Source organism: Anomaloglossus baeobatrachus, chromosome 4 (genome assembly GCF_048569485.1).
Source record: "Anomaloglossus baeobatrachus isolate aAnoBae1 chromosome 4, aAnoBae1.hap1, whole genome shotgun sequence".
In the NCBI taxonomy this organism is placed as follows: Eukaryota; Metazoa; Chordata; class Amphibia; order Anura; family Aromobatidae; genus Anomaloglossus; species Anomaloglossus baeobatrachus.
Window position 1 is genome coordinate 81,811,916 of NC_134356.1, and position 19,146 is coordinate 81,831,061.

The window sequence follows — 19,146 nt, forward strand, 5'->3', positions numbered from 1 at the left end:
ATGTCGAAACTGTGCAGAAGGGTGCATAGGTCCTTGATCTGAGACCACTCCATCAGGGTGATCTGCCCCACCTCTGCATCTCGTTGGCCCAGGCTATACGTCATGACGTATTGCACCAGGGCTCTGCGGTGCTGCCACAGTCGCTGTAACATGTGGAGAGTTGAATTCCAGCGTGTCGCCACATCGCATTTCAGGCGATGAACCGGCAGGCCGAAAGACTTCTGTAGCGATGCAAGTCGCTCAGCTGCGGCGCTTGAACGCCGGAAGTGAGCAGACAGTTTTCGTGCCCTGTTCAGAAGGCCATCTAGGCCGGGATAGTGTGTTAAAAATTGCTGCACGACAAGGTTCAACACGTGAGCCATACAAGGTACGTGTGTCACCTTGCCCAGGCGAAGGGACGCACCCAGGTTTGCAGCATTGTCGCACACGGCCTTACCAGGCTGCAGGTTGAGTGGAGACAACCATTTATTAAACTCGGACCGCAGAGCTGACCACAACTCCTCAGCTGTGTGACTCTTATTACCAAGACATGTCAAGCTAAAGACCGCCTGATGCCGTTGCGCTCGGCTGCCAGCATAGTAATGAGGCGTGCGTGATTCCTTCTGCGCAGTGAGAACGCTGGTGGCCTGACCAGGCAGGCTTGGGGCGGAGGTGGAGGACCCAGATGAGGTGGAGGATGCAGAAGCTGTGGCGGAACTTGGACAGACAGAGGATTGACACACAAGTCGTGGGGACGGCAAGACTTGTGCAGCAGACCCTTCACCATCTATCACCATAGTTACCCAGTGCCCAGTCAGCGACATGTAACGTCCCTGTCCATGCTTACTGGTCCAAGTATCGGTGGTGAAATGCACCCGTTCACACACAGAGTTTCTCAAGGAAGCGGTGATGTTGTGTGCGACATGCTGGTGTAGCGCGGGCACACCTTTCTTAGAGAAGTAGTGGCGACTAGGCATCTGGTACTGGGGCACAGCGACAGACATAAGGTCTCTAAAATCCTGTGTGTCCACTAGGCGGAAAGGCAGCATTTCGGTAGCCAACAGCTTACAGAGGGATAGAGTCAACCTCTTAGCTTTGTCATGGGTCGGAGGAAGTGGCCTTTTATTTGACCACATCTGAGGGACAGAGATCTGGCTGCTGTGTGTAGACGGTGTTGAGTAGGGTGTCCCTGGAAAAATGCAGGTTTGTGAGGAAAGTGCAGGCGGAGACATGATGTTGCCTTCATCCAACGTTGGTGCTATCGATGTCTGAGAGAGCTGTACACACTCACTTGTTTCCCCTTCCAAACCAACTGACGACCTTACAAGCAAACTGCCTGTTGCGGTTACAGTGGTGGAAGTTTTGCGTGGAAAAACAGGTGTGACAGCTGTCCCCACAGTCCTAGAAGATGAAGAGCGCGCGGATGCACTGGAAGGGGCGGGCGGTGGATGGTTCGCTCCGCTAGCCGGCATTGCAGCACGGTGAGCTTCCCACCGGGACTTATGATATTTATTCATGTGACGATTCATGGAAGAAGTTGTCAAACTGCTGAGGTTTTGACCTCTACTAACAGAATCATGACAAATGTTACATATCACATGAGTTGGGCAATCTTTTTCGATGTGAAAAAAGGCCCAGGCTAGGCAAGGCTTAGAGGCCATGCGACCTGTTGATCCACCCCGAATAATGCTCATAGGCAGAGTGGTGGCTGAGGATGCAGTTGTAGACGTGCTACCAGTGCTCCGACTCTGTCCAGGAAGGCGCAAGGTAACTTCGTCGTCGGTTGCATCCTCCTCCACCGCCTCTGTTGACCTCCTCGAGTGCCTGACTGGGGGTTGACAGTAGGTGGGATCTAGAACGTCATCATCAATTGTTGTGTTCGCACTCCCCTCCCCCTCAGACCGAGCCTCTTCTTGCCCTGACCGAATATTTAAGTTGTCATCCCAATCGGGTATCTGCGTCTCATCTTCATCAGTATGTTCCTCATTGTCTATAACCACAGGTGTTACAGTTTGTGACAAAGGGTCAACATTATGCTCAGAAACTTGGTCCTCACGGCCTGAATCTGAGTCACAAAGGTTCTGGGCATCACTGCAGACCATTTCCTGTTCTGTACTCACTGTAGCTTGGGAGCAGACCTCTGATTCCAAGGCTATAGTGTGACTGAACAGCTCTGCAGACTCAGCCATCTCAGTTCCACCATACTGTGCAGGGCTGATGGAGACTTCAGAGCTGGGAGAAATCAAGTGTGATTGGGATGACAACTCAGAGGAATGGTGTTTTTTGGATGCGGTACTTGAAGTGGCTGAGAGGGCACTTGTTGGACCACTTGAGATCCATTCAAGCATTTTCCTTTTTTGCCCATCATCTACCTTTGTTCCTCTTGTTCGTGTCCGTAAAAAAGGGAGCACATCGGATTGTCCACAATAAGTAGTAGACATCTTACTTTTGCTAGTAGATGGTCTATCTTCAGCAGATGATAATGGAGCTTTGGCACCTTCCCCACTGACAAAACCTTTTTTGCCTTTTCCACCACGCCTCTTCCCCTTTCCACCAGCATCTGTCATTTTGCCACTCATGTTGATTGCGACAAGATTGTGGACTGAAAATGTGGTAGTAAAAATTGAGAGGTGGTGAAGATTGCAGTGGTGGTCTAGCTTTATTAACAGCAGAATAATAAAGAATAAATATCCCTGACAATGTAACTTAGTTATAATTCGTTGGAGTGTGCAACGCAGGCAGACGTGCTGCAAATGTCTTGGCACTAGTGGGACTATAGCAAAGTCCAATAGCCACGTATAGGATGCCACTAGGTACACTGAGTGTGTGCTAGTATAATGGCTTAGTTATAATTAGTTGGAGTGTGCAACGCAGGCAGATGCGCTCTGCAAATGTCTTGGCACTAGTAGGACTATAGCAAAGTCCAATAGCCACGTATAGGATGCCACTAGGTACACTGAGTGTGTGCTAGTATAATGGCTTAGTTATAATTAGTTGGAGTGTGCAACGCAGGCAGACGTGCTGCAAATGTCTTGGCACTAGTGGGACTATAGCAAAGTCCAATAGCCACGTATAGGATGCCACTAGGTACACTGAGTGTGTGCTAGTATAATGGCTTAGTTATAATTAGTTGGAGTGTGCAACGCAGGCAGACGTGCTGCAAATGTCTTGGCACTAGTGGGACTATAGCAAAGTCCAATAGCCACGTATAGGATGCCACTAGGTACACTGAGTGTGTGCTAGTATAATGGCTTAGTTATAATTAGTTGGAGTGTGCAACGCAGGCAGACGTGCTGAAAATGTCTTGGCACTAGTGGGACTATAGCAAAGTCCAATATCCACGTATAGGATGCCACTAGGTTCACTGAGTGTGTGCTAGTATAATGGCTTAGTTATAATTAGTTGGAGTGTGCAACGCAGGCAGATGCGCTCTGCAAATGTCTTGGCACTAGTAGGACTATAGCAAAGTCCAATAGCCACGTATAGGATGCCACTAGGTACACTGAGTGTGTGCTAGTATAATGGCTTAGTTATAATTAGTTGGAGTGTGCAACGCAGGCAGACGTGCTGCAAATGTCTTGGCACTAGTGGGACTATAGCAAAGTCCAATAGCCACGTATAGGATGCCACTAGGTACACTGAGTGTGTGCTAGTATAATGGCTTAGTTATAATTAGTTGGAGTGTGCAACGCAGGCAGACGTGCTGCAAATGTCTTGGCACTAGTGGGACTATAGCAAAGTCCAATAGCCACGTATAGGATGCCACTAGGTACACTGAGTGTGTGCTAGTATAATGGCTTAGTTATAATTAGTTGGAGTGTGCAACGCAGGCAGACGTGCTGCAAATGTCTTGGCACTAGTGGGACTATAGCAAAGTCCAATAGCCACGTATAGGATGCCACTAGGTACACTGAGTGTGTGCTAGTATAATGGCTTAGTTATAATTAGTTGGAGTGTGCAACGCAGGCAGACGTGCTGCAAATGTCTTGGCACTAGTGGGACTATAGCAAAGTCCAATAGCCACGTATAGGATGCCACTAGGTTCACTGAGTGTGTGCTAGTATAATGGCTTAGTTATAATTAGTTGGAGTGTGCAACGCAGGCAGATGCGCTCTGCAAATGTCTTGGCACTAGTAGGACTATAGCAAAGTCCAATAGCCACGTATAGGATGCCACTAGGTACACTGAGTGTTTGCTAGTAAAATTGCTTAGTTTAAAAAAGTTGTAGTGTGCAATGCAGGCAGACGTGCTCTGCAAATGTCTTTGCACTAGTGGGACTATAGCAAAGTCCAATAGCCACGTATAGGATGCCACTAGGTACACTGAGTGTGTGCTAGTATAATGGCTTAGTTATAATTAGTTGGAGTGTGCAACGCAGGCAGACGTGCTGCAAATGTCTTGGCACTAGTGGGACTATAGCAAAGTCCAATAGCCACGTATAGGATGCCACTAGGTACACTGAGTGTGTGCTAGTATAATGGCTTAGTTATAATTAGTTGGAGTGTGCAACGCAGGCAGACGTGCTGCAAATGTCTTGGCACTAGTGGGACTATAGCAAAGTCCAATAGCCACGTATAGGATGCCACTAGGTACACTGAGTGTGTGCTAGTATAATGGCTTAGTTATAATTAGTTGGAGTGTGCAACGCAGGCAGACGTGCTGCAAATGTCTTGGCACTAGTGGGACTATAGCAAAGTCCAATAGCCACGTATAGGATGCCACTAGGTACACTGAGTGTGTGCTAGTATAATGGCTTAGTTATAATTAGTTGGAGTGTGCAACGCAGGCAGACGTGCTGCAAATGTCTTGGCACTAGTGGGACTATAGCAAAGTCCAATAGCCACGTATAGGATGCCACTAGGTACACTGAGTGTGTGCTAGTATAATGGCTTAGTTATAATTAGTTGGAGTGTGCAACGCAGGCAGACGTGCTGCAAATGTCTTGGCACTAGTGGGACTATAGCAAAGTCCAATAGCCACGTATAGGATGCCACTAGGTACACTGAGTGTGTGCTAGTATAATGGCTTAGTTATAATTAGTTGGAGTGTGCAACGCAGGCAGACGTGCTGCAAATGTCTTGGCACTAGTGGGACTATAGCAAAGTCCAATAGCCACGTATAGGATGCCACTAGGTACACTGAGTGTGTGCTAGTATAATGGCTTAGTTATAATTAGTTGGAGTGTGCAACGCAGGCAGACGTGCTGCAAATGTCTTGGCACTAGTGGGACTATAGCAAAGTCCAATAGCCACGTATAGGATGCCACTAGGTACACTGAGTGTGTGCTAGTATAATGGCTTAGTTATAATTAGTTGGAGTGTGCAACGCAGGCAGACGTGCTGCAAATGTCTTGGCACTAGTGGGACTATAGCAAAGTCCAATAGCCACGTATAGGATGCCACTAGGTACACTGAGTGTGTGCTAGTATAATGGCTTAGTTATAATTAGTTGGAGTGTGCAACGCAGGCAGACGTGCTGCAAATGTCTTGGCACTAGTGGGACTATAGCAAAGTCCAATAGCCACGTATAGGATGCCACTAGGTACACTGAGTGTGTGCTAGTATAATGGCTTAGTTATAATTAGTTGGAGTGTGCAACGCAGGCAGACGTGCTGCAAATGTCTTGGCACTAGTGGGACTATAGCAAAGTCCAATAGCCACGTATAGGATGCCACTAGGTACACTGAGTGTGTGCTAGTATAATGGCTTAGTTATAATTAGTTGGAGTGTGCAACGCAGGCAGACGTGCTGCAAATGTCTTGGCACTAGTGGGACTATAGCAAAGTCCAATAGCCACGTATAGGATGCCACTAGGTACACTGAGTGTTTGCTAGTAAAATTGCTTAGTTTAAAAAACTTGGAGTGTGCAATGCAGGCAGATGTGCTCTGCTAATGTCTTTGCACTAGTGGGACTATAGCAAAGTCCAATAGCCACGTATAGGATGCCACTAGGTACACTGAGTGTGTGCTAGTATAATGGCTTAGTTATAATTCGTTGGAGTGTGCAACGCAGGCAGATGCGCTCTGCAAATGTCTTGGCACTAGTGGGACTATAGCAAAGTCCAATAGCCACGTATAGGATGCCACTAGGTACACTGAGTGTTTGCTAGTAAAATTGCTTAGTTTAAAAAAGTTGTAGTGTGCAACGCAGGCAGATGCGCTCTGCAAATGTCTTTGCACTAGTGGGACTATAGCAAAGTCCAATAGCCACGTATAGGATGCCACTAGGTACACTGAATGTTTGCTAGTATAATGGCTTACTTAGAATGAGTTGGAGTGTGCAGAGGACAAGAGGGTACAGTGGCAGGATTGTGGTGCTCTGGGTAGAGGAATGGAAGCCTGCCTTTCTATTCCCTCCTAATGGTGAAATGCAGGGAGGAAATCCCTGACCTGGGCTACACAGACGCTGTTGCTGTTTGCAGGACCTGTCACTTATGGCTCTCTGACCCTGCCACTTTGAGCCCTTAAAAGGACTGCTAGAATGTGCTCTCCCTAAGCTGTCTAACGCTGTGTATGCAGCGCATACAGCTGTATCGGCTATAGGACTCAGGAGGACGGAGCTGCGACACTGATGTCTGACACCAAAGACGCAGAAGGCAGATAATGGCGTTCGTGAAGAAAATGTCCGGTTTTATAATGCAGGGACATGTGACATGCAGATCCTATCACACATGCCGTTGCTTCTCTGGCTCAAAGTCCACTTAGGTGTGTGTGTGTCTGTGATTGGCTGACATGCTGGCCCGCCCCACAAGACGCGCGCGCTTAGGGAAGGAAGACAAGAAAAAAAAAAAAAAAATGGCGATCGCCATTATAGAAACAGCAGTGATCTGAAGGCGCTGTTCACGCACACTATACACTGAAATGTGATAATAGTTTGATTCACAGAGTGACTTACACTATTACAGCAGAAACCAAGCTAGGATTTAGCTGTTTTTTGCAAAAAGCTCGAGTTCTAGTTCGATCTAGAACATGCCCCAAAATCACTCGAGCCGCGAACTGGAGAACCACGAACCGCGCTCAACTCTAGTCATATATTTATCACATGCATTGATCTGAATAATAGGCAAAAAAAAATCCCAGTCTTATGAATTTATAGCTAGGTGCGTTCTAGTGAGAACAGAAACCTCTATTGAGAACGTATTGATACAATATATAAAGTTACTGTTTCTTCAATGAAACAAGACATCTATCCATATATATTGTCCTAATTCTGTTGACCATAATCCCTGAAATAAACCAAAATCACAGTGGTGTTATTTGGAACAAAAATAATTCCAGGACCATGTAGAGTGGGTCTCCTTGCTTGTATTAATAGCCCCATACCTGAGTAAAGCATCTCCCCTGATGAATATTGGTGGAGGAAACGCGTCGTGAGGCTTTTTGGTGAAGATTGATTAGGGTCATCTAACTCAGGGTCAGTTTGGTACTGTACTTGTAACGGTTGGAGTCAATGGGGTTTGAGGAGTCAGTTAGTCCATTCCAGGGAAAGAGCTCCACGCCTGGCTGCGGACAGTCATCTGATCCATCAATGTCTCTGACCCCATCCGAAAACTGACCTGGACATATGGGTGAGACCAACCCTTTATTGTCAATTGTGTGATTGCACATTGTACCACAGCATTGATTTGTATGCATTATCAATAGGCAAAATGAAGTCATATATATATTGTCATTATGACCATATTTTTGTTCCAAATAACGCCACTGTGATTTTGGTTTATTTCAGGGATTATGGTCAACAGAATTAGGACAATATATATGGACATACAGTGCCTACAAGTAGTATTCAACCCCCTGCAGATTTAGCAGGTTTGATAAGATGCAAATAAGTTAGAGCCTGCAAACTTCAAACAAGAGCAGGATTTATTAACAGATGCATAAATCTTACAAACCAACAAGTTATGTTGCTCAGTTAAATTTTAATAAATTTTCAACATAAAAGTGTGGGTCAATTATTATTCAACCCCTAGGTTTAATATTTTGTGGAATAACCCTTGTTTGCAATTACAGCTAATAATCGTCTTTTATAAGACCTGATCAGGCCGGCACAGGTCTCTGGAGTTATCTTGGCCCACTCCTCCATGCAGATCTTCTCCAAGTTATCTAGGTTCTTTGGGTGTCTCATGTGGACTTTAATCTTGAGCTCCTTCCACAAGTTTTCAATTGGGTTAAGGTCAGGAGACTGACTAGGCCACTGCAACACCTTGATTTTTTCCCTCTTGAAGCAGGCCTTGGTTTTCTTGGCTGTGTGCTTTGGGTCATTGTCTTGTTGGAAGATGAAATGACGACCCATCTTAAGATCCTTGATGGAGGAGCGGAGGTTCTTGGCCAAAATCTCCAGGTAGGCCGTGCTATCCATCTTCCCATGGATGTGGACCAGATGGCCAGGCCCCTTGGCTGAGAAACAGCCCCACAGCATGATGCTGCCACCACCATGCTTGACTGTAGGGATGGTATTCTTGGGGTCGTATGCAGTGCCATCCAGTCTCCAAACGTCACGTGTGTGGTTGGCACCAAAGATCTCGATCTTGGTCTCATCAGACAAGAGAACCTTGAACCAGTCTGTCTCAGAGTCCTCCAAGTGATCATGAGCAAACTGTAGACGAGCCTTGACATGACGATTTGAAAGTAAAGGTACCTTACGGGCTCGTCTGCAACGGAGACCATTGCGGTGGAGTACGTTACTCATGGTATTGACTGAAACCAATGTCCCCACTGCCATGAGATCTTCCCGGAGCTCCTTCCTTGTTGTTCTTGGGTTAGCCTTGACTCTTTGGACAAGCCTGGCCTCGGCACGGGAGGATACTTTCAAAGGCTGTCCAGGCCGTGGAAGGCTAACAGTAGTTCCATAAGCCTTCCACTTCCGGATGATGCTCTCAACAGTGGAGACAGGTAGGCCCAACTCCTTGGAAAGGGTTTTGTACCCCTTGCCAGCCTTGTGACCCTCCACGATCTTGTCTCTGATGGCCTTGGAATGCTCCTTTGTCTTTCCCATGTTGACCAAGTATGAGTGCTGTTCACAAGTTTGGGGAGGGTCTTAATTAGTCAGAAAAGGCTGGAAAAAGAGATATTTAATCCCAACATGTGAAGCTCATTGTTCTTTGTGCCTGAAATACTTCTTAATACTTTAGGGGAACCAAACAGAATTCTTGTGGTTTGAGGGGTTGAATAATAAATGACCCTCTGAATAAACTTTTCACATTTTAAAAAAAAAAATAAAAAAAGAAATAACATTCTTTTTTGCTGCAGTGCATTTCACACTTCCAGGCTGATCTACAGTTCAAATGTCACAATGCCAAGTTAATTCCGAATGTGTAAACCTGCTAAATCTGCAGGGGGTTGAAAACTACTTGTAGGCACTGTATGTCTTGTTTCATTGAAGAAGCACTAACTTTATATATTGTATCAATACGTTCTCAATAGAGATTTCTGTTCTCACTAGAACGCACCTAGTTTTAAATTCATAAGACTGGGATTTTTTTTTTTGCCTATTATTTAGATCAATGCATGTTATAATTATATGACACTAACGTGACATTATTGAATTTTTCGAACCTTTTCTGATAAATAATTATATACACTATCTTCAATAAGAGTGGTGTTTTTGACATAGGTTCGTTCATGGTAGGTCCTTTTTGGACTTGAATGTTGTTTTTTTGGTTTGCACAATTTTTTTATGATTGCATCAGTGCGCAATTTTTTAAGATTTATTGATTAAAAGTTATGTATTATAATTTCCTCTATTATTGCTGCCAACTCATCTGGAAGCAGCATCATGTAGAAAAAGAGATCCTGATTCCCTTTAATAATAATAAAGTTGTACTGATTAACTCCATTTCACCTACGATTGTCTTTTTCTTACCCTCTTCACCACCTTGTGATTTTCCATTTTTGCACTTTCGTTTTTCCTCTTGTTCTTCCAAGACCCATAACTTTTTTATGTTTTTGTCAATATCGCAGTATGAGGGCTCGTTTTTTGTTGTACTTTTGAATTACACCATTAATTTTATCATATAGTGTATTGAAAAATAGGAAAAAAAAATCCAAGTGAAACAGCAAAAAAAAGTGCAACTCCACAATAATCTTTTAGGTTTTATTTACCATGTTAACAATATGGTAAAACTAACCTGGTAATATGATTCCCCAAGTGAGTAAGAGTACGTAGATATCAAATATTTATAGTTTTTTTTAATTTAAGTGGTACCAAAAAATTTAAAAGTTTGTAAAAAAAAATTCACTTGTGGGGTCATTTTCAACAGTAATGTTTTAATTTTTTAGGATCTGGTGCTAAGTGATGGCTTTTTTGTACGCCCTTAGCTGACATTTTTATTGATACCATTATTAGCTAGATACGATGTTTTGGTTTCCTCCTATGTATTTTATTACACTGTTGCGTTGGCCAAAAAACATAATTCTGCTGTTTTAAATATTTTTAATTACGCTGTTTACCGATCGCATTAATATATTTTATATTTTGATATAGCTGGCATTTCTGAAAGCAGCTATACCAAATATATAATAGAAACTGGAGGACAAGGGGTACAGTGCAAAGATATTTTATTATGGAGCAACTGGCACAAAAAGAATCAGCGGCAAATCAGGCCGGTATAGTATGAGGAATACAAAGACACATAGTATAAAGCACAAGTAGCAAACTGACAAGCTGGGTCAGAAATCACAGCATAAAAATAGGCAGGAGCACCCTATATAAATATAGCATGATAGCCATTAACAATTGTTACACATGGATGGGTCATAAAAACCAGCACAAATTGTTACACATGGATAAATCACTACGTAAAGTGAAAAAGTTGTGTGTACACTAAAAATAACAGCAAGTCCAGTAAACATTGCTTATACAACAGTGCTGGTAAATAGACATTACAATAGCAGATACACATAGAAACAGACAGAATCAATGCTGTATTAAAAAGAATTGACCCAGAAAATAATGGGTGGATGCCGGTAACCAGTTAAAGTAAATGGAGGGACATCAGTAAATGGTAATGGCCCAGCCAGCTAGGTAACATACCCATAAAGTGCAAATACAAGCCTGAAAGTGCAGCAGAGAGTACCCCCTGGAGAGAGAGCCCCAACGTATACGTTTCACGATCGTTAATGTAGGATCATTTCATCAGGGGGAGGTGGAACACTATGAGGCAGCCATGTGTATTTATACATGGCGCCCGCACGCTCCAGCCACTCCACCCCCACTGTGTCAGCGCGATAGGACCAATCGCGGCTGAGACCCAGCGTCGTCAGACGTCAACGCTCCAAAAAGGTAACGCGCATGCGCGGGAAACGGGGACGCGTCACCCGGAACCCGCGCATGCGCGCAAGCGATAAAAACGCTGACAGAGCCGGGCCAGCAAGCCATTGATGCGGCCGCGCCGACAGGGGGAGGAGGAGCGGGAGCGGGCATGATAAACAAGAGGTAGATGAATATAAATACTGTGACACAGGGGCATATAATACATCAAAACATGATTTAACGCCAGTTTTTACAACCATGGCACACAAAAAGATGTAAAATGTAAAATCTCCATGTCCATCAGTAGTATCATAGGTGGAGTTCCACAGAAGTGCCAGCAAAAAAAAAAGGAAGAGTGGTAAAGGTGAATCTGAAAATTAAAAATATGTACAAAAGGTAAAGTTAAAAACAAGGCACAAAAAACCAGAGAGATAAAAGAAGAAGGCAATCATCGCAAGAAAGGCGCAAAACTCAGATGCTCATTGAGCCCCCTTGGTGATAAGGTTCCCAGAGTATAAATCCAGCGTGTTTCACGCTGGGCAAGTATTTTACGTACATTTCCACCCCTTGCTCCCACATGTATGACATCAATGCCCCTGATTTTCAGGGACGTTGGGTCACAATCATGAATTGCATGAAAATGGCGGGGGAGAGTTTTAAGGGTAGAAGTGATAAGTCCACTTATTGTAGGCTCCCCTGTAGCCCCGCTCCTGCTTTTTCAGCTCAACTTCAGGCCATCCTCGGCAAGGCCTGTGACCAATGCATTATCAGTACACAGGTTGTGGAGGGACTCACGGTACATTTTCCTAAAACACCTACTTTTTATTTACTGCCCAAAATCCACAAAGATGCCCTTTGTCCTCCTGGTCGTCCTATCGTGTCCAGCATTGAGGGGTTGTGTCAACCGATTTGTCAATTTATAGACTTTTATTTGAAACCTTTGGTTGAGACACTCCCCTCATATGTTCGTGACACGACGGACGTTCTCAGGAGGATAGACGGCATCTTTGTGGACAATAACACCTTACTTGTTACGGCAGACGTTGAGTCCCTCTACACCTGCATCCGGCACGAGGATGGCCTGAAGGCCGCTGAATACTTTTTGATGAGCTCCGGTCGGGATGCCCCGATGTGTGACCTAATCCTTGAGTTGCTCCGTTTTGTCCTCATCCATAATTTCTTTTTATTTAAAGATGTACATTACTTGCAGCAACGTGGCACTGCCATGGGCGTGGCCTGCGTGTCTTCATACGTAAACCTCTTCCTGGGTAACTGGGAGAGGGGTTTGCTGTGCGACGGGGGCGGGCCGGCCGATGCCCATGTGCAGTGCTGGCTGCGGTACATTGATGATTTGTTTATTTTGTGGACGGGCAAGACGGAGTAACTCGATGAGTTCATGGAACGACTGGGCATGAATTCTTTTGGTATTAAGTTAACCCACAGGTATGATAGTATGAGTTTGGATTTCCTTGACATTGACATTAAAATCAGCGAGGGTAGGATGATTCAAACTAATGTCTACCGTAAGGCGACCTCGGTGAACTCCCTCCTTCATGCCTCGTCGTCCCATGATCAGTGCACTATTCGGGCCATCCCCACCGGTCAATTTTTACGCATGAAGCGCATTTGCTCATCTGATACTCTATTTGAGGAACAGGCGGCAGATCTTAAAATTCGGTTTCAGGAGCGGGGCTATAGTAATAGGAGCATTAAGCGGGCTTATCTACGGGCGAAGCATACTTCTCGATCAACTTTATTGTACAGTGGTGGGGCCAAATCCGGTAGTTCCTCAGTTCCTGGCCAAATCCGGTTTATTTCGACCTTTAACCATGAGTGGTCCAATATGCGTTCTATCTTGAGTAGGCACTGGAATGTTCTCCTCTCCGACTCTATCCTATGTGACCTTCTACCCAAAATCCCCCTGATGACGCCCCGCAGATCACGGAATTTACGTGACATACTCGTACGGAGCCATTATGTTCCAAACCGACCTACTACCTTTCTGGATCTTGGTACTCCCCTTAGGGGTTGTTTCCCTTGTGGCCACTGTCTGGCCTGCAGCAATGTCCTTCGCATTTCCTCCTTCACCTCTGCTGATGGCCTGCGCAGTTTTGATATACGCCACTATGTATCATGCGGCACCAGCAATGTGGTTTATTATGCCACGTGCGGGTGCAACATGATATATGTGGGCCTTACTAGTAGGGAACTGCGCAGACGTGTGAGGGAACATGTGAGGGACATCGCTGCGGCCCGGACAGTGGTTGACACTTCTACCCTTAAAACTCTCCCCCGCCATTTTCATGCAATTCATGATTGTGACCCAACGTCCCTGAAAATCAGGGGCATTGATGTCCTACATGGGGGAGCAAGGGGTGGAAATGTACGTAAAATACTTGCCCAGCGTGAAACACGCTGGATTTATACTCTGGGAACCTTATCACCAAGGGGGCTCAATGAGCATCTGAGTTTTGCGCCTTTCTTGCGATGATTGCCTTCTTCTTTTATCTCTCTGGTTTTTTGTGCCTTGTTTTTAACTTTACCTTTTGTACATATTTTTAATTTTCAGATTCACCTTTACCACTCTTCCTTTTTTTTTTTTGCTGGCACTTCTGTGGAACTCCACCTATGATACTACTGATGGACATGGAGATTTTACATTTTACATCTTTTTGTGTGCCATGGTTGGGACATCTTTAACAAGATTGTAAAAACTGGCGTTAAATCATGTTTTGATGTATTATATGCCCCTGTGTCACAGTATTTATATTCATCTACCTCTTGTTTATCATGCCCGCTCCCGCTCCTCCTCCCCCTGTCGGCGCGGCCGCATCAATGGCTTGCTGGCCCGGCTCTGTCAGCGTCTTTATCGCTTGCGCGCATGCGCGGGTTCCGGGTGACACGTCCCCGTTTTCAGCGCATGCGCGTTACCTTTTTGGGGCGTTGACGTCTGACGACGCTGGGTCTCAGCCGCGATTGGTCCTATCGCGCTGACACAGTGGGGGTGCAGTGGCTGGAGCGTGCGGGCGCCATGTATAAATACACATGGCTGCCTCATAGTGTTCCACCTCCCCCTGATGAAATGATCCTACATTAACAATCGTGAAACGTATACGTTGGGGCTCTCTCTCCAGGGGGTCCTCTCTGCTGCACTTTCAGGCTTGTATTTGCACTTTATGGGTATGTTACCTAGCTGGCTGGGCCATTACCATTTACTGATGTCCCTCCATTTACTTTAACTGGTTACCGGCATCCACCCATTATTTTCTGGGTCAATTCTTTTTAATACAGCATTGATTCTGTCTGTTTCCATGTGTATCTGCTATTGTAATGTCTATTTACCAGCACTGTTGTATAAGCAATGTTTACTGGACTTGCTGTTATTTTTAGTGTACACACAACTTTTTCACTTTACGTAGTGATTTATCCATGTGTAACAATTTGTGCTGGTTTTTATGACCCATCCATGTGTAACAATTGTTAATGGCTATCATTGTTACGGGGGGCTGTCTGATAATAACCGAAAGGAGTATCAGACAGTCAGGGTCCACTGTGCAAAGACTTTGCTGCAGACTATGGCAGAGTGCAATACCTCTGTTAACTCACAGAAGGATATAATAAGTAAGTAAAGCAATTCCTCCCTTACTTGGAGGGTGTGTGGAATGATCTCTGTTAATAATCACAGAGACAAAGGCAATGTGTGCGAAATGGCACCTACCTAGGTCCGCTCTTCTAGTGGTGCAAAAGAGACGAACAGCAGCATAAGCCGCACAAAGCTCCTACCTGCGTTCGCTCCACTAGTGTGCGAGGACATGAACCACTAGATATGGCACCTGCCTAGGTCCGCTCTTCTAGTGGTGCAAAAGAGACGAACAGCAGCGTAAGCCGCACAAAGCTCCTACCTCTGTTCGCTCCCCTAGTGTGCGAGGATACGAACAACTGCCAGACGCAGTATAAGGAACGTTACCCTAGCGGCAACGTCCACCTACGAGTAGAATCACAAGGCCCAGCCAGACCATGTGCCTCAGGCACCTGCCTATGTCCGCTCCCCTAAGAGGTAAGGATACGGACAGCAGCCGAAGCTGTAAGGTATAAGAACGCTACCCTGCCGGTAGCGCTCACCTAGCATAGACAGAGGAATGCCTAGAGGAAAGCGCACAGAGCGTCTACTCATATGCATGAACCAAGAGGACTGAGCACCATGCGGCGTGTGTCAGGGTCTTATATAGACTCTGTGCCTCATCCAAGATGGAGGACACCAGAGCCAATCCGCTGCCAGAACGACAGGAGTGACGACATGCTGGCCTATCACCGAGCAAGACGTCACAAGCACATGACCAGCGACCAATCGGCATAGAAGGTGTCAGAGACATGTGACCTCGTGTCAGCGATGATGTCACCCGCACATGTGCAATGGCTCCAAGATTGGACTTAGTCTCCGGCGCTCGCACATGTGCAGTAGCAAGAAATCTGGACTTAGTCTCCAGCGCTCGCACATGTGCAGTAGCAAGAAATCTGGACTTAGTCTCCAGCGCTCGCACATGTGCAGTAGCAAGAAATCTGGACTTAGTCTCCAGCGCTCGCACATGTGCAGTAGCAAGAAATCTGGACATAGTCTCCAGTGCTCGCAGCAACCGTAACAATCATGCTATATTTATATAGGGTGCTTCTGCCTATTTTTATGCTGTGATTTCTGACCCAGCTTGTCAGTTTCCTACTTGTGCTTTACACTATGTGTCTTTGTATTCCTCATACTATACCGGCCTGATTTGCCGCTGATTCTTTTTGTGCCAGTTGCTCCATAATAAAATATCTTTGCACTGTACTCCTTGTCCTCCAGTTTCTATTATATGCTTTGAGTGTGCTTTCACAGGTGCCATGTTTTGGTTTCCCTGTGGTCTTTTCATTATTTGGTCATCTTGTGTACTATACCAAATATATGGGTTGTTTTTTTTTTTTACTTTTTTATTGTCTTATTTTCATTGGGGCTAAAGGGGGATGATTTGAACTTTTGTTTTTTTCTTATTGTTAAAAACTTTTTCAAAAAAACTTTTTATTGCATTTACTAGGGAACTTGAAGCTGTGATAGTCCAATTGCTTCTGCTATACATAGCAGTGCATGAGCACTGCGCTGTATAGCACAAATCATGATCTCCTATGAATGGTGACTCGCAGATGACATTCACTGGAAGCTCACCATGACAGAGACATGGGTCATCAGATTACACCTAGGTTTTATGACAACTCATCGGCGCTTCGCGGTGACAATACAGAAGCGCCAATGAGAGCAGGAAATCACACTCTCCTCACCGGCGTGTGCTAGGTCCCCGCTGTCAGAGATTCACAGTGGGATTTAACTGGTTAACATCTAAGGGCAGATCTACTGGTTGCTATTAGAGGCACATGTCGGTCAATCAGATCAGTCAACATGTGCAGGGAAAGATGCGGGCTCAGTGTGTGAGCCCGCCTCAAAGCAAGGGACACGATCTTGGATGTATCTTTACATCCAAGGTCATGAAGAGGTTAAAAAGGAACCAGGAGTGTTTAATGCAGGCTATATCTCCATGATCAGAAGAAAACAAAACTTCAAATTTAGATTGCTTTGCAAATTTAGAAATATACTGCACATGATAGCACTACCAACTAAAGAGAATATACCTGTGTGTGGTGCAGACTATTTGTATTAACTGAGTGGTACCAACACAACTTTATTCTTTTTGTGTTTATGTTCAAGATGAAATAATATTATTGAAATATTAATATTAATGAAATAATATTATTTTTCAATTCTCAGATGATAATTTTTGTTTTTTTTGTAGCTATTTGTATTCAAACAGATCATATCCAGCACTATAGGAATTGTAGAACAAAAGTCTAAATCAGGTTACGTGTAGAGTTGAGTTTCCCCCGGAATTCTCTCTAAATCTGTAAGGGGGTGACAGGAGATAGATAGAAGAGTAGGTTGGGGTGTAGTTTGTTGCGTGGTTCACCACTAGAGGGCACAGGGTCCCCATAGTTGTTTGTAGGAGGGGGAAGGAAGAGTTTAGGGAATAGGGGAGGGCACTGGTGGGAGAGCGAGAAGGAAGGAGATCAGAGAGTAGTGAAGAGGAGACAATGAAGCAGGCAGTAGGCTGCAGAGTAATACAGAGTGGAGGATAGTTGAGTCCTGATGGAAAGAAGGTCGCCCTGTTGTTTGAGGACTGGAAGTATGTTGCTGAGGTTCCCCGGGAAGAGGGATGTCAGCATGGCCAGAACACCCGTATTTGCAGGGAAGGGGACCGGTAAACCAGGAAGCCGATGGAAAACTCTGACAGCTGGGATAGTGAGATTAGCAAGCCAATGTATGTGCTTGGGAAGAAAGACGTACCCTGCTATGGAGGAGGAAGAAGTGTATCACCTAAATAAAGAGAAGCTGTTGGATGGAATTACAGAGTCTGACTCTCTTTTAATGGGACTGAAGCCTGACTCAGAGGTAAACAGTATAGCCAGCATCCTCTTACCACCCCTACAGACATTTCCCCTTTTTCATGGAGTCGACCAGTTGGTGGTAGCACGACTACTACAACCCCATCTTCGGCAACGCCCCCACCGGGTCCTTCAAATTCACGGCTTCTGTTTTAATAAATGACATCAATAGAACTTCTTTTAATTTAGATCTTTATTTATATCTTTGAATTCAAGAATTACACACTAGCCAACATTGTTATATATTTACATGCTGCAACTGTCTGCAATAAATTCAAGAAAATATCTTTTATGCGCTACTCATTTACAATCATTTGTTTACTACCCCAATTCTTTATGAGGCTGGCAGTCTTTTTCTATGAAGACTAAATTGAATCGACTTTCTTGTAGCATTTTTTCCTTAACAGACCATTGGGGGGAAAAAAATCATTAAATGCATATAAGAAATGTGAAAATGACACCTTAAAGGCAACAAATCAACTTTTGTGGATGTAAATTATTTCCTAAATTTTGAAAACATATTTGTCATTTTTCTTCTCAATATTGACAAAATGCTATTTCTTCTTTTGAAGACAGGAGACCACTTGTGCGTGTTTTTACTCATTGCATATTTGAAAGTTTTAAAATGAAAGAATGATTTGATATAACTCTAATAGACAAACACAAATTTGGGAAATTTATAAATCAGTATACATGGAAGCCCTCGTTATTAACACAAATTTAGTGCAGTATTGCTTCTTCATCATATGACAAAATAAATTATATTTTTCTTATTTTCTTTAAAAAGAACGAAAACATTTGAAATAAAAAAACATGTTGTAAGAATCTTGGAGTATCCTGTTTCCTATATAATCAGCATGTAAAAGTCCTAAGAGGCTGAAACCTTGCTGTTTTTATGCTTTTGTGCTATGATGTCTGTTGTACCATACCAGCCTCAAACCTGTATTTCTATATTTCTGATTTATAGAGTGGGCTTGGATGGAATTTAACAAATCCAATGTGTTTCAACCAATAACATATTAGTCAACATTCCCTTCAATATTTACACATTTTAAAGGATTTCTAAAAAAGGAGGATCAATTTTAAGTTGAACTTTATTGAAATGATTTAAAAATATTTTGATCAATTTACTCGCGTACATTGTATGCTTTAAGCTGGATTCACATGATCGTATGGCATCTGATATGAGAGCATCTGATGAGATATGCTAATGACCCTCAGCTCCTGCTGTGCTGCCAGCATGAGCCCAGTCTCTTGCAACTGTGATCCCATCATTCAATCCAATCACAGCTGCAGAGGAGAGGGAGGGATTAATCTCCCTATCTTCTCCATTGTCAGCTGACACGATTATCGCACTACACTTGGATGTTATCCAAGTGCAGTCTGATGTTTCACTCGCACCCATAGACTTGTATGGATACGAGTAACACGTCTCTCGCTGACAATCGCAGC